This window comes from Mustelus asterias, chromosome 3 (assembly GCF_964213995.1).
Source record: "Mustelus asterias chromosome 3, sMusAst1.hap1.1, whole genome shotgun sequence".
Lineage (NCBI taxonomy): Eukaryota > Metazoa > Chordata > Chondrichthyes > Carcharhiniformes > Triakidae > Mustelus > Mustelus asterias.
The window spans coordinates 69,401,092-69,414,760 of NC_135803.1; the positions used below are offsets into that span (position 1 = coordinate 69,401,092).

The window sequence follows — 13,669 nt, forward strand, 5'->3', positions numbered from 1 at the left end:
TGTGGAGCGATTCCTGTAGCAGAGGGCAGTGGAAAAACACACCAAATCTTCTGGCCCCAAACTCATTAATTACGCAATCAGGTGTATGGCAGCCATATTGGCGGGGCAGGCCCGATGGCATGTAGTGCACGGTCCTATTCAGATGCCATAGTGAAAAGGTGCCCAACATCACTAACCCACTAAGTAAGAAAGAAAATGGACCCCCTGAAAAAATAATGGATTTCCAGGAACAGTCTAAGGCTGGAACATGGACTCTCTCCAGGATACCAAAGTAGAAAGGTCCACCTGCAGATATTCCCCCCACCCACTCCTGCAGTGCTCTGGGGTCTGGGTTGCTGTTGACCTTTGTCCTGAACTCTAGAGGCAGCTCAGCCATCGTTCAGGTGAGTCCCAGCATCTACATAGAACCATCGAAAATTACAGCTCAGAAACAGGCCTTTTGGCCCTTCTCTGCCGAACCATTCTTTGCCTGGTCCCACTTGCCTGCACTTGGACCATATCCCTCCACACCCCTCTCATCCATGAACCCATCCAAGTTTTTCTTATATGTTAAAAGTGACCCCGCATTTTACACTTTATCCGACAGCTCATTCCACACTCCCACCACCCTCTGCGTGAAGAAGCCCCCCCTAATATTCCCTTTAAACTTTTCTCCTTTCACCCTTAACCCATGCCCTCTGTTTTTTTTCGCCCCAAGCCTCAGTGGAAAAAGCCTGCTTGCATTCACTCTATCTATACCCATCAAAATCTTATACACCTCTATCAAATCTCCCCTCATTCTTCTACACTCCAGGGAATAAAGTCCCAACCTATTCAATCTCTCTCTGTAACTCAGCTTCTCAAGTCCCGGTAACATCCTTGTGAACCTTCTCTGCACTCTTTCAACCTTATTTACATCCTTCCTGTAACTAGGTGACCAAAACTGTACACAATACTCTAAATTCGGCCTCACCAATGCCCTATATAACCTTACCATAACACTCCAACTTTTATACTCGATACTCCAATTTATAAAGGCCAATGTACCAAAGGCACTCTTTACGACTCTATCCACCTGTGACGTCACTTTTAGGGAATTCTGTACCTGTATTCCCAGATCCCTCTGTTCAACATGCCATGTTGGTTCAAACATCTTTTGCACCAGCGTATTTTCCCACTGGCAACATTGGGAATTGGGCATTGGTGGTCAGCGGTCAGACCTTCATCTGAAGCCCATTAGTGGGATGCAAATGAGTTTTATGCTGGCCTCGAGCGGGTTTCCCAATCCGTCATGGTGGGCACCAGCAGAAGATGAGACTGCAAGCTCATGACGACGTAAACCGATTTTTGGTCCTCCCACTAAATTCTTAGAGTCATAGAATCCAAACAGAGCAGAAGAAGGTCATTCTGCCCATTGAGTCTGCGCCGTCTCTCCGAAAGAGCACCTTACCCAGGCCCAACCCCCACACTATCCCCGTAACCCTGCATATTTACCATGGCCAATCCACCTAACCTGCACATCTTTCTCCCCTGTCCCTGCCTGCCATTGAACCTACCAGCATGGGTTTGGGAGAATTCCACCCACTGTTTCATAACAAAGGGTGGAATTTTACGAAAAAAAATTCAAAGTGCTGAACGGGTGAGGAAACGGGAGAGTTTCAGGGACAATTTTGGGTGAGTTTGAAAATGCAATTTTACGGCATTTCGTGCAAAAAAAAGTACCAGGACGCGATTCTCACCAGTGGGGCGGGGGGGGGCTGTCTGAGCTCACTGGGGTAACCTGAGCTCTAGGGGCGCCATTGCACAGGCACCCTGATTTCCCAGTGTAAGTGATGTGCTTCCTTAACGTGGTGTCCCAGGAGAGTATTTTTAATAAAATGAACCCATCAAACCTGTCGCGTGCCTTTGGAGTGAACCTGACCTGGTCCAGCATTGCATGCCTGCCCCTCAATAAACAAGTTCAGCAGCACCCCCCCCACACACCCCCCTTCCTCCTCCACCACCACAGACATCGGGATCCCCTCACATCGATCGCCACCGGCCCCCCGATTGGGGGAGGTGAAAAACCAGGCATTTCTCACCTCCCTCCCAAGCTTACCACCTCACCTCACCGAAAGTCCGGCGGGACAAGGTCATAAAATCATGCCCTAAGGCCGGAACCATAAAATCCCACCCGCCCGCCACAGGAATCGAAGCTGGGGAGGGGCTCAGCTTGGGACGGTCCGTTGACCTCGGGCGGGATTTTACGGTTCCGTCACGAGCGAGGCCGTAAAATCACACCCTAAGTGTTTGGGTACAGATTTTAAAATAGGGCTACAGGCTGCCGACATGAAGTTGAGTATTAAACCTGGATAAACCTGATTGTGAAGAGTTTGTGGCTCACACTCTACCTCAAACGGAGGCAATGGAGCACAACTGCCTCACCCTGCGTCCATTTAGCCAGGTTGGCCTTTATTCATTTGATCCATACTCTGAAGGGAGAGAAGAGATGGACAGACCTATTAGTGAATTACTGAATGGAGAAAAAGAAAGAAAGGTAGCTTCTCACTTGCTGGAAATGGTGAGGAAAGGGGTAAAGGGCCAACAGGTATAGTAATTAGTTATTATAATCTAGAGCCTGGCCTAGTGATAGAACATCTGTCTATCTCAAGAACATAGTCAGTTAGAATTCATCGGCTGAACAGGAAAGTTATGGAGCACACATGTGGGAATAGTATGCTGTATTTATATAGTTTTATGCATTCTCTGGGGGGAGTCCTTGAGTTAGCTACACAAAGGTGAAAGTTAATTATTTTAGCGTGTTCACTAGCTGTCAATAAGTAAAGAAAATATAATAATTTATATTTTTCTGCATCTCACTAAAAAATGTTTTAGTCAAGCTTTGGAAAGGTTGTAAAAGCCCAATTAGGGTAGATGTAATATTCAGTTCAGATTACTGGGGTATTATTGTTCCACCACTGGGTTAGATGCCTATGTAGTTAGATACTGGGTTGTATAAATACACTTCTTAACATAAGATTGGATCACTTACAGTTAAGTGCTGCTGCATCAATTGTGGCAGACCAGAAACTTGTGACAGACCAGAAACTTGTGACAGTTAGTCATGGTAATAATAGTTTCCAGTATAATTATGGTCTTAGCAGCTGAATGAGAAAGGATCAAGAAAGTACAAAAATCATACGAACATAACAGGAGCAGGAGTGAGCCCTCAAGCCTGCTTCCGCATTCAATAAGGTCATGGCTGATCTGATTGTAACCTCAATCCCGATAACCTTTCATCCCCTTGCTAATCAAGAATCTATTTAGAACCATAGAACCATAGAAAATTACAGCTCAGAAACAGGCCTTTTGGCCCTTCTTGTCTGTGCCGAACCATTTTATGCCTAGTCCCACTGACCTGCACTTGGACCATATCCCTCCACACCCCTCTCATCCATGAACCCGTCCAAGTTTTTCTTAAATGTTAAAAGTGACCCCGCATTTACCACTTTATCCGGCAGCTCATTCCACACTCCCACCACCCTCTGCGTGAAGAAGCCCCCTCTAATATTCCCTTTAAACTTTTCTCCTTTCACCCTTAACCCATGCCCTCTGGTTTTTTTCTCCCCTAGCCTCAGCGGAAAAAGCCTGCTTGCATTCACTCTATCTATACCCATCAAAATCTTATACACCTCTATCAAATCTCCCCTCAATCTTCTACGCTCCAGGGAATAAAGTCCCAACCTATTCAATCTCTTCAGATTGAGTCCTTCAGTCGAAGGATTATTACTGATCTGATGCCTTGGGCAAATGTTACCACTTATTCTACAGTAGACACATCGGAACGTAAATGTGGAGTTGCAGGCTACAGTGCAGAAGACTAGCAAGGAATGGCAATACTGGAATGAAATTTTATCAGTTGTCTGCAGAACTTCTCTATGGTGAAATCTTCAGTTTCTCCAACATCATAGCAACAGTGGTGTTGATTGAAAACATTGTATCCTTATGAGACACAATTATAGGGATTGCCACCAGATGAATGAGCTCAAGTCTCCACGGCAGCCAGGGACCCGTGACTCTGGGTCTTCCCTGCAAGCAGTTTGGTTACCAGAAAAATATCTGCAATGAGGAGACTCCTCACTCATTGAAACATGTCCGTCCAGGCAATGTCTTTGAAGCAAATTTCTCTTTGTCGAAAAAGCTTGATGTGAATGGAGAAGACAAGAATCCAGTTTTCACTTTTCTGAAGAGGAGGTTACCTGAGGCTTATGATCCTGATACCTTAATGGGTGATCCAAGTTCATAGACTGGAAGTCAGTCTGTCTTGACTTTGATTTGATTTTTGTCACATGTATTAGCCTACAATGAAAAGCACTGTTCCCCGCGCACTATACAGACAAAGCATAGAGATGGAAAGGAGAGAGGGCAGAATGCTGCAATCACAGCTAGGGTAGAGAGAAGGATCAACCCAATGCAAGGCAGGTCCATCCAAAAGTCCGACGGCAGCAGGAAAGAAACTGCCCCTGAGTCACTCGGCACATGACTTCAGACCCCCGTATCCCCCTCCCAACAGAAGAAGGTGGAAGAGAGCACGCCCGGGGTGCATGGGATCCCCGACCACGCTGGCCGCTTCTCCAAAGCAGCGGGAAGTGTCAATGGATGGGAGGCTGGCCCGAGCGACGGACCGGGCCCCACCCACAACCCTCCGCAGCTTCCCGCCGTCCTGGACAGAGCAGGAGCCACACCACGCTGCGATACAACCAGAAAGAATGCCCTCCCCGGCGCATCTACAGAATTTGGTGAGAGTTGTCGCGGACACGCCAAACCTCCGCAGTCTCCCGAGAAAGCAGAGACACTGGTGGGCCCTCCCAACTGCAGCGTCCGCACGGAGGGACCAGGACAGGTTGTTGGTGATCTGGACACCCAAAAATTTAGCTCTGCTATAGAAATATTCAAAGTTTCTGCTTCCACTGCCTTCTGAGGAAGAGAGTTCCAGAGACTCACAACCCTTAGAGAAAGAAGTTTTCCTAATCTCTGCCTTAAGTGTGCGACCCCTTATTTTTAAACAGTGATCCTTAGTTCTAGATTCTCCAACAAGAGAAAACACCTGCTGTCCCTAGATACTAGTCCTTTGTGATTCATGCACTAGGTCACCAAATCCTTCTGCACCTCAGAGCTCTGCAATCTCTCACTATTTAGATAATAAGCTTTTTTTAATTTGTCCTGTCAAAATGGACAATTTCACATTTTTCCCACACGATACACCATTTACCAGAATTTCGCCCACTCACTTAACCTATCGATGTCCCTTTGTCTCCTTATCTAATGGGACAGACTGGTTTACTCTTAGGGATATAGGGAAATACAGGAACAGCAAGAAACGTATGGACCTCCTGACAGGACTAAAACCATAAAATATATGTCCAATTCTCTCTTAGATATTTTCATGTTCTCTCCTTCCACTGCTTCTCTGTGCTGTGCTCACTTTGGAAAACCTAGAGAAACAGTGAAAGAAGGAGATGCACCTTCCATAGTAACATCAAAAGCTAGAATGAGAGAGTAAGAAAAGGAGAGAGATGACTAGTTGTTAAAGGAAGAGTTTTGGGAAGTTAAAGATTGGGGAAGGATCAGCAAACAAATGATTCATAAGTAGACAGCCAGATTGCTCTAGGGTAAATGGTTACACAATTGTGGATTTGCCTACACGATTTCACATGCACAAGGTGTCAATTGATTTACTGTGTTGCACCAGTATGTTGATACAACTGAATAATTAATCATACTTTACTGTCAGTATCATCCTGACCTGCTGATTCCAATGCCTCCCTAATAGGCTCTTTTTTAAGTTCATTAGTGTCACAAGTAGGTTTACATTAACACTACAATGAAGTTACAGTGAAAATCCCCTAGTCGCTACACACCAGCACCTGTTTGGGTACACTGAGGGAGAATTTAACATGGCCAATGCGCCTAACCAGCATGTAATTTGGACTGTGGGAGGAAACTGGATCACCCGGAGGAAACCCATGCAGACACAGGGAGAACGTGCAAACTCCACACAGTGACCCAAGCCGGGAATCGATCCTGGGTCCCTGGCGTCGCGAGGCAGCAGTGCTAACCGCTATGCCACTGTGCCAGATGCAAACAAAAGCTGAATTGATAGATGTTTAGTGTCCCACTGCCTGCAGCCAACATTGAGTGGAATTTTCCAGCCCTTCCTGCTGGCAGGATCTCCCAGTCCTGCCAAAGGTGACTCCACACGATGGGTTTCCCAGTAGAGGGAATGAGCGAGCCACACAAAATGCCGTAGACATTCGTGGTACTGGAAGATCTCGCCGGTGGCCAACGGCAAGCCACCTCCACTGCCAGAAAACACGCCACAGGGGGGCCGGAAATTCCCCCCCTCCCCCGCCCGCCCGCCCGCCCAACTTCAGGCAACCCCACAGGGACCAAATCAGTCTCTTCAATGGGCTTCCATAAATCAGCAGCTGATAGTCTGGCTTTTAACTTTAATCCTTCGCCATTATCTTCCAAATTCCACAACAATGTTGACGGTGGTCGAAACATGTTTGAATTCTGTCTCAAGGTTTTCCACTTCTCTTTATACTGCAACTGTTTAGTGAGCACTTGCTGGTTTATCTAGCACACAGTGTGTGCTACAGTAGAGAATTTATTAAGAACCATCAGTGCATCTACATTACCACACTTTACTGGTCGTAAAGTATTTTTTGATATCCTGACCTTGTGAAAGGCACTATATGAATGCAAATCATTTTTTTCCCACCCACATATTATATGCAACAACAGTCGTTTCTTCTCTGTTGGAAAATTCCACACTATAAACAAGACTGAATTAGAATGAAAGACATTGATCTGAAGGAGGTGTTACACACTTATGAGGACAGCCAGATGTTAACTACTCACATTTCCGGCCCAGGGGTCTCATGCCCTGAGGCAGGCAGCATGCAAACTTCGGAATTTTAATAACTGCCACGTTGAACCAAGAATGAGCCATGCTGCTGGCTGGCTGAATACTTAGTCATGGCCCAGCAGCATGAGTGACTAGTGCATTTCAGCCACACTGGCAGGGAGAATAGGAAAACAGCATGTTATTTAAATGGAGGGGGGTTGCAGAGCTCTGTGGTATGAAGGGCACATGAATTAGAAAAAATTGGTACGCAGGTGCAGCAAGTGATCAGAAAGGCAAATGGAATGTTGTCATTTAATGGAAGGGGAATAGAATAGAAAAGCAGGGATGTTTTGCTACAGCTGTACAGGACTTTTGGTGAGACCACATTTGTAGGTGCACAGACAGTTCTTAATAAGTTCTCTACTGTAGCACATTGCTTTTACTCTGTGCTAGATAAACCAACAAGCGCTCAGAAACAGCTACAACATAAGGAGTTTTGGTCTCCTTATTTAAGGAAGGATTTGAATGCCTTGGAAGCAGTTCAGAGAAAGTTTATGTAACTGATAACTGAGATGGCTATGGCATGGTGGTATTGGCGGAGTGTGGGATATATTATCTCATATGGGAAAGTTTCATAGACTGGGCCTGTGTCCATTGGAGTCGCAAACAATGAAAGGTGACCCTATTGAAACATATTAAATCCTGAGAGGTCTTGACAGAGTAGATGCTGAGAGGATGTTTACCCCTGTTGGAGCAACCAGAACTCGAGGGACACCATATAAATATTAGGGCCAAGATTCTCCAGCCGCACTCAACTGAAAACCGGAGATTCCCGCCCGACTTCAATGGACCTTTACATAGTCCACCTCCCATCCACTAGAATTCCAGTGGCAGGTGGGATGGGAGAATTCCTGCGTAGGAGTCCCCGATTTAAGATGGAGATGAAGAGATTTGTTTTCCCGCAGGGAGTGGTGGAGGCAGGGTCATTGAATAATTTTTAAGGCAGAGGTAGACAGATTCTTGACGAACAAAGGAGTTAGAGATTACCAGGGGTGGGGAGGAAAGAGGAATTGAGGTCACAGTCAGATCAGGCATGATCCCATTGAATGGCAGTGCAGACTTGAGGGGCAAAATGGCCTAGTCCCACTCCTAATTTGTAAGTTTGCGTGTTAATGGCAACCTTCCCCTCCCAAAGAAGGGCCACACTCATTGCAGAGAAGCTAGTGTTGACTGCCCATATTGCAGGTAGCTGTGAGGAGAAACATCTCAAATGGAGCTATAGACCAGAGAGACACAGATTCATGGATGTTGTGCTGGAGGTCCAGGTTCAGGAAAGAGGCTATGTTTACATGGGGGGTCAGGAGGTAACTAAGGAACACCCTCCAAAAGAAATGAGAGCAGGTGACCAGTGAGGTCAATTCCCAGGGTCTGGCACCAAAGGCCTGGCAGCCTTTGGGGCCAGACTACTATAAGAAATTCAATGACCCCATGCTGGTTATCAAGGTTGGTGAATACATCTTCAAATGACATCCCCAACTGACCACAAGAGTAAACGCTGCTCAATGTAACAAACCTCCGTCACTCTTACCCTTCAGCATTCCCTAACATTCAAAACTCAGACCTCACATTCAGACACTTCCCCTCACCCACTCGCATTCAAATACTGCCAGCCTCTAAAACATATCCCTTACAGCTTTGGCATACCTTCTGCTAATCAGCCTCGGCAAGCACATCACCCTGGCATGGTGCAACGCAGTCACTTACACTCTTTCTCTCTCTTGCAGGACAAGTTGGCCAGTAATCACAGAAAGCAAGGTAGGTCTGAAAGGATTCAGGTGAAACTACATCACCAAATCCTGTTGGAGGAAACTGTGACAGTGGATCTCGCATCTGCTCCATTGAGGATGATGGTGTGATTGGGGGATGGGGTGGGGGGGTAGTTTGTAAAATTGGATGGACTGGATTTTCTCTAGGATCCCACCGGCACTGATCCAGACACAATTCTGTGGTGGAGTGAGCAAGGCCTCAGATGGGAAGCCCATTCTTGCCCCTATTAAAGTGGCCACTTAGGGACATTTTCCTTCCTTCCCTCAATTTTAAGGCTGGCAGGTGCCATTTGGAGACTTCTACAGGTGAACTGCAGTAAATATTTCAAACAAATACACCGAAGAGATGAGTGCCAAGCAAGCCAGTTAGCCAGTTTGTGAATGAAGTCAATGGCTACCAGTAAGCTGTGGGGCACATTCCTCTGCCCTACAGAACAGATGATTAACACACAAGAGTTTAGCTCTACCAGCAGGGAACAATTCCTTGATGACGTCCCTGTATTTGCACAGCCTCTGCTTGTTACAACTGTTAATACCAATCAAGAATGACAGAGCAAGTGCATCGGGAAAGGAGCTACTAACATGTGAGAGGGAAAGGTAGTATTGTGAGATTCACCAACACAGAAAGTCTCACAGTCCCATGTTTAATTAAAGCTTTATCAAGCTGACCATTCTTGACATTTCTGAACCAGCTTTCGATACATTAGAATATTCTTTCTCTGAGACTGTAAAGGTGCCGTATACAGTTGCATTATAAATCATGTCCAGAGTGCAAAATGATCAGGTTTGGCTTGTACATGTGCACAGTTTTGAAACTGTTAGAACAATAGCATCGCTGCACTTAAAGTAGTTTATTTAATAGTCACAAGTAAAGCTTACATTAACACTGCAATGAAGTTACTGTGAAATTCCCCTAGTTGCCACAGTCCGGCGCCTGTTTGGGTCAATGCACCTAACCAGCACGCCTTTCAGAATGTGGGAGGAAACCAGAGTACCCGGAGGAAATCCACGCAGACACGGGGAGAACGTGCAAGCTCCACACAGACAGTGACCCCAAGCTGGGAATCGAACCCGGGTCTCTGGCGCTGTGAAGCAACAATGCTAACCACTTCAACTTTGCATTGTGCCTTTTTTAACTATAGCACCAGCAGATATATGGTTGTGACAGCCTCTGTGGAAGCTGCTATCTCTGTGGTGAATCTCTGATCCTTTATTGAAGACTGCATATTACTATGGCTGTTACTGCCCTGGAGAAGGAATAGTTAGAAACATAAAAATATTTAATACACTGAGGGTGATCGACGCTTCTTACAACCACTGAAAATTGGTCCCGTTCATCAAAAGAATTGAAGAGTCAATTGAGTGAGGCTCGGAGCTGACGTATATTTCAGGCAGGCAGATGCAGCAAGTATATTTCAAACATTAATAGCATTCTCAAACTGATAATAAATCTCTGATTTTACAACAGCTGCTCTATCCCACCAGCTTCTTTGTAAACTTACAGAAGTTTTATTAATTTTCTCTTTTAATAGTGCTCAATGTTGTATTTTCCTGCACCCTCAATCCATGTTATCTACAGCACCTTGGCATCTTTGTAACTGCAATATATTGTGGAGACAAGAAGGATGGGTTTAAATTTATATGGAATTTGCCTGACACACTCTTAATAGAGTAATAAATGCAGGTACGCTGTGACACTGTACTCTATATAACAATTCAGTTTATTCTTTATGTACCTTTACTGGGCCAGAGGTATTTAAAGTCAGATTCCCTTGTAATTACATTCCTAGTTTTTTTGTGATGCATCACAGAATCTTTCATGGAAGCAGTGTTTGGTGGCGTAGAATTTGAATATTGCTGGAAAGAGAGACATGTCGCTGAGGCATTTCATCTTGCACTAACCAGGACAAATGTAAGAATGCCAAATTTGAAAGGGTTACAATACTTATACAATAACTTATACTGCAGGAGAAAAGGGGAACTGATTGGTTGGCAAGTTGACTCTGATTGACCGGGGCTTTGCCATGGAGAAAACAACTGGGGGCAATAGGCTCCCAAACTTCTGGGTAATTCACAAAAGGCTAAACACTTGAACATATTCTTTTTATTTTCAGAGAATGGGTTCCTGTGCATGAATACATGTCACTTCCAGCAAGAGTAAAGGAGTCACATTACAAACTTGACTGATTATCTTAAATTGATCATTCGTGTAGCTCTTAGCACACTCAGAATTGTTCAGCAAGTGCTGTCCAACTTCTCTTCTGACTAACTCACTACTTCTAATGTTTCCCGCATTTCCACAGTTAAATTTACATGGCATCTATAGTCGCTGCCGTCCCCCCAGCTGTACCATGCAGTCTCACTACCTAAATGAAGGAAAGGAGCTGCCCTTAATTACACCAAACTATAAAGACGAGGTTGGAAGTGGATGGCATGTCACTGTCTGAATAATCCAGTTTTCTAGTTGAGCTGTGGATTCGAAGATAGTGAACTGCAACTGTACTTCGATTGAGTAATGCCTGTTTAAAATGACAACCGTCATGTCATTTTAAATCTGATTATAATGAAGCGAAGAATAATATGATAGGAGGAGCAGGTAAGGAATACCAAGGATGATCCGAAGGAAAGCCAAGCACAACTGTCTAAAACAGACCTCACTAAATACAGTAATGCTTTTCGACTATATGTTTTAGGGATACTATTACACTTTTGTCCTTAATTTTCCAGAGTGCTTAGAAACCAAAAAGATCACTGAGTCCATTAGTTTCTTGCTGTCTGCTTCTTCTATCTTTGTCAAGAGTGAGCCATCTACTGGTGTTTAAGCACCTCACCACTGACAAAATATTTCCCAGTACAACTGAATCTCAAACTGGAAGCACAACTGGGAACATATTGTTCATCTCTAGACTCCTGTATTTTTGTGACGATGGAATAATCTGTGCCATGTTGCAGCTGTTCCTCTACTCTTTTATCCCAAATTAAAAAGTAGATAGGTAATCTGGTGTCGTGTTTGATAAAATTATGCTCCTCTACTACATACAGTTTATGAATCATGCAAAGCACTTTTACAAAGAAACATTTGTAATTTAATTTTAACATCTCATAATACAGCCAGGGAAATTACTTACTCACAGCTTGAGTAGACTTTTACATGCAGATGCCAGATTCTCTGGCAAATTGGGAATGCAGGGAAATGCATTATAATAGGTGCTTTGGCCATGCTAAATTCTCCCTCAGTGTACCTGAACAGGTGCTGGAGTGTGGCGACTAGATGTTTCTCACAGTAACTTCATTGTAGTGTTAATGTAAGTCTATTTGTGATTAATAAATAAATTTTAACCTTTTATTTTGCTGAGTAACTCATTGAGATCTGAACAATAGTTTTCAAAACTCGTCCTCTCAGGAAATAACATTTCAGTTACAGTTTGTGAGCAATTTATGACATGACACATGACAAATGTATTATGCTTGGGGGGAGATTTTTTGATCAATGGTTCCCACAGCTCGCACCGCCCCCCCACCCGCAAAGTGTTGACAGAGACTAGTTGACAGAGACTGATTCCTACTATTAGTCAACAATTCCGTTAGGAAAGCCATTCATTCATCTAGAGAGACCATGGTGTGTAGCATCCAGTTTTTTTTTAAGTGATTCCAGAGCTTTTGCCTTTGTTTGCTTTTTCGGGAAATTTATTCCATATTTCAGTCACTCTTTATGTAGCGAATATCCAGAAACCTGCCCCAAAAGTTTCCTCCTGAAGCTTAACTTGTGTCCCCTTGTATCTTTATCTGTATACCCAAACCTTTATTGTCAAAAGCGCTGCAGATTTCAAAAATAATATCAATAAAGTTAATATTGCGCTCACTTGGAACCCCCATCTACTTCCCTGTCATCCATAAGGAGTCTTCTCTTCAGGATAAAGTGTTTCCATTATGGTTGTTGCTAATGTACTTCCATTTTTATTTGCTTTCCCCAGCTTGCCTCCCCTTTAAAGACAGTGGCCCTGAAATTCCAGGGCCTGGGAGGCTCAACAGCAACATAAGACAGGTGTCTGCGCTGAAAGGAGAGACTTAACCCAATTCCTTTAGGACTCCCTAAACATGACTATCTCTCACTTCCTTTAATCAGATTTTTTTAATCAGTAAGGAATTCAAGGCTTATGGGAATTAGGTGGGAAAGTGAAATTGAGGCTTATCACATCAGATCAGTCATGATCGCATTGAATGGCAGCATAGGCTCGATTGGCCAAATGGCCTATTTTTGCTCCAATGTCCGATGGTGTTATGGTTTAAGAAGTTCTTTAAAAACTATCACTTTGTCCAAGTGCTTGGTCGCTGTCCTAATATCTGCTCCTTTGACTTAATGTCTGATTTTATTTCAAAATGTTCTTAACTACTTTTAAGTTGCTTCATAAATCCTGGTTGTTTTTGTATGTTTGTATGCTACATGGATGCTCTTTAATGGGCCATTGGGTTGTGAACAGGAACAAGGAATCAGTCTGATTCTATGTCTCGCCATCTAAATCAGGGGCTCTGAAGCCAACAGCAGTGATAATATCACTCAACTGAGAATAGTTTCAATGTTCCAATAGATATAAAACTCCTCAGTCAGTTGTCACTTGCCCCTGAAGCCATTACAAGTCCGCATGCTCCAACTAACAATCTTTGATTAATCATTAACTTGGTTTGGAAAAATAATTGCAAACGATCACGAGCAAAATTAGTCATGACTTTAGACGAGAAATTAACCAACATTATGAGGTGAGTGAATCATTGTCACTCTCTGGCTTGAAACATTGTCAGCATTCACACAAGATCCACAAGGCCTCAGATAAGTCTATCTGCGCTGAGCCAAGAGTTGTGAATTGGAAAAATGAGAGCAAATATTTTGTTCTAGTAAAATGTTCATGGAACTGGTGCCTTTTAAATGTGTCACAAAAATATCACCACCAATACACAATTCAAAAATGCCAACATA

At 44.0% G+C, this 13,669-nt stretch overlaps 1 protein-coding gene across 2 annotated transcripts in view; it reads right to left on the reverse strand.

Moving 5' to 3' along the window:
• LOC144491379 (uncharacterized) overlaps positions 1–13,669 on the reverse strand; it is a 448,762-nt gene that overhangs the window by 154,601 nt on the left and 280,492 nt on the right. The window lies entirely within an intron of this gene.